Source organism: Triticum urartu, chromosome 5A (genome assembly GCF_056163025.1).
Source record: "Triticum urartu cultivar PI428250 chromosome 5A, HENAU_Tu73, whole genome shotgun sequence".
Taxonomy (NCBI): domain Eukaryota; kingdom Viridiplantae; phylum Streptophyta; class Magnoliopsida; order Poales; family Poaceae; genus Triticum; species Triticum urartu.
In genome coordinates, this window is record NC_141877.1 from 572,914,459 (window position 1) to 572,917,987 (window position 3,529).

The window sequence follows — 3,529 nt, forward strand, 5'->3', positions numbered from 1 at the left end:
AATGCTCTACTGCAGGACCGTGGCAACGATGCTCGCCGAGGCGCTGGGATGCGGCTTCGTCGAGGCGGACGACAACCACTCCCATGCAAACAAAGGTACAGGCTGGTCCTGGTGAGCGACGAGGGCGCCCTAGCCTGTGTAGTTACATGAGACAATAGTTCTTTGTGCAAATGTTGACTTAATATGCTTCTGACTCATCTGTGCACTTGACTGAATCCGCCTCTTTGTGCAATGTTGCTGCTGCAGGTGAGCATTCAGGAAAAGAACACTTGGCTGAACTTTAGGAAAAGGATGCACTGAATCTTAGTAAGCGGATACTCATAGCCGAATTCTTTTGGATGCACACACAGTTTGTCTCGCAACTTAAATAATGACAGTAAATAAACTCTCAATTGCACTGACCAGTAATTGAAAATAAATTACACCTTTAGAAAGCCAATTGCATTGTGCAATGTTTGTTCTGTAGTGCATTTTTAGAAAGCCAATTGCTTCTCTGTAGGAACTTTTATGTGCTGGAGTATAGGATTTGCTGTTTAGCAAGGCTTGAGTAATTTAGTGTAGGAATTTAGTGTTCTTCACTTCTCCTCTACTCACTCCTCTTCTCTTCAGTAAATTAATTTTAGGAGTAGGAATAGTTCTTAGAACTAAATGAATCTTTTCCTTTAAGTAAAACTAAATGAAACTTTTTCTGTTAATTTAACAGATGCAGTAGTATAGCACTTGCAGTAGTGTAGGACAGCAGTAGTTTAGTGTAGGACAATAGTAGTTTAGTGTAAGTTTCAGTTCATTAACTGATTTTTTTCAGTTACTTAACTAAAACTTTTGAAATTCACTCATCTTCTCTCCTACTACTCTCTTATCTTCTTTTTCATTTAAATGGAGTACTCCACACAAGCAAATGAAACTTTTGAAACAAAAATGATTTCTCTTCTCTTCTCTCCACACAAGCAAACTAAATAATTACACATACAAGTCTCACAAAATGGAGAAGACATATATGGAGTAAAAATGATCACAAAATGGAGTTACACATACAAGTTTCACAAAATGGAGTATTACACATATGGAGTAATTTCACATCGGATGCACTCCGCACAAGTCTCATCTCAAGGAACTACACATACTCCACATCCGAACAAGCCTCATCTCAAGCATCTGAACAAGCCTCATGTCAAGCATCTCAACCATCGTCTCAAGCATCTGAACAAGCCTCATCTCAAGCATCTGAACAAGCCTCATGTCAAGCATCTGAACAAGCCTCATGTCAAGCATCTGAACCATCGTCTCAAGCATCTGAACAAGCCTCATCTCAAGCATCTGAACAAGCCTCATCTCAAGCATCTGAACCATCATCTCAAGCATCTGAACATGCCTCATCTCAAGCATCTGAACAAGCCTCATGTCAAGCATCTGAACCATCGTCTCAAGCATCTGAACAGGCCTCATCTCAAGCATCTGAACCATCATCTCAAGCATCTGAACAAGCCTCATCTCAAGCATCTGAACAAGCCTCATCTCAAGCATCTGAACCATCGTCTCAAGCATCTGAACAAGCCTCATCTCAAGCATCACAAGCAGCATAGGCCTCATCACTGAACCCTCTCCATTAGCCCTAAGTTGTGCAGGGCACTTGCATACACCTCTGGATGGCATGATAATCTTGGAGGTAGTTGCCCAAGCCCCTCAAGCCTTTCCTTGTTTACATGGGGTATTTTATACCCATTGCCCCCTGCATGGTTCAGGATCTCAATCATGCATGTCTGCAGAGTTAGGAAAATTCTGTGAGCTTGTAAATGTCATAGCCTTCAAATTCCTCCAAAACACCCTTAATAAGGTCTTGTAGTGTTTTAGGACTCAGACAATCTGTCAGGTATTGGAGCGAGTTGAAAAACCCAAGGTCGAGCACATTCAAATTAGGACTGTTGGGAGGCTGTTGTATTATTCTGATGTCAAGTCCAGTTTTTGCGACAGCTTCTAGAAATTCCGGGTCATCTGGCAAGATATGGGGCTTAGCATTATCCTGCTGAATATAGATGGTCTGTCTAGCATCAATTTCGGGCCAAATAGCTTGTATCGTTGGCAAGACCTTCTCTATTAGGAACTCCCTCATCACTCTTCTGTCGACCTTTATTGATTTTGTCTCTATTGTACCTTTGGGCCTGTTGTCGCTTCTCCTTTGAGCAGGAACTTCCTTCACGAATGGCCAGATACCGATTTCCCAGAGAAGGTCACGTTTCCTTCACTGTCCCACCTTGGCCTAGCAACGGCCGTTAGGAACATCACCTTGGCAATACAATTGCCATGTATAGGCCTTGTAGGCTCTTCCTCCCCATCCATCAGATAATATGTTTTATTCTTCTTTGTCATGTTAAACCACATTTCGTCGATATGGACAATATTATGCATAGTCTTGAACTTAGGCCTTGCAGTTGCCGTTGTAGCCTCATCAAGCATCGACAAACAAAATTTCATCATATCTTTCTTATTCTTGTCCTTTAGAGTTGGCTTCACACAGTTTGTATGCCTCCTTATCAAGTTTAATATGAACTTTCTATGAAGTGTGGTAGGGATACATCCAAGTTGCCAGGCAAGTGACCTAATGGTTGACCTTTTGTTTAATGGGATCGTTAGGATTTTTTCTAGGTTAATGTCCTTAGGCTTTCTTCTAGAATTTCCTTTTTTATTAGAAACATCCACCTCTTTACCTTCGCTAATTTGCTTCATTACTTTCCTCCAAATTCTTTGTATATTCCAAACACCCACTCCAAAAAAAATTGCAATGTCTTGCTTATCAGTTCCCAAAAAAGTGCCTCCTCTACTCATACACAGTGTATGCATTGCTACATAAGCAGCAATTTTTTGCTGGTCATTGAGGGTTTTATATTTCCTAGCAACTTGACCAACACCTGTACCAAGACATACAACAGAGAAATGATTAAATAAAATGATCAAGTGATGAAGTGATGGAATGATCAAGTGATGAAATGATGGAATGATCAACTGTAACTGTACCTGGATTTTGAACTATTTCATCTCCTTCCATCCCCTCTTCTGTATCTCCTTCCATTTCTTCTCCTACATGTCCTTCCATTTCATTTTTTGCCTCTTCATCCATTTCATCCACATCTTCTGCAGGTGGAGTGAAGTTGGGGTCTGGGAGATCCATTTTCTAATGAAGATATGAATATGCAAGATGAAGTAGAAGTACAAGGTAATCTATCTTGAGTTAGTTAACTTGCACCCAAATGTAAACCGTACATGACTATATTAAAGAAATAATTGAACATCATTGTATAATGTACTTCATGTCATGTCATGACTATAACCGTACATGACTATATTAAAGAAGTACATATTGTCTTCTCAACTTGGCACACATTGACTGAATATTGCTCTCTGATAAGACAGGGATTTATACAATCTGGAGAAGTCCATATATTTGGGTATGCAAGATCAGATATGTCTCATGAAGGGTTAAGAGAACGAATTCGTGGGTAAGGTCCACATTTCTGGAGTTAATATAATAATT

The 3,529-nt window shown here is 40.2% G+C and overlaps 1 pseudogene; it reads right to left on the minus strand.

Annotated features, from left to right (window-relative positions):
* Window positions 1-1,589: 1,589 nt before the first annotated feature.
* On the minus strand, window positions 1,590-3,166 carry LOC147972982 (uncharacterized; annotated as a pseudogene).
* Between the last annotated feature and the right edge of the window lie 363 nt (window positions 3,167-3,529).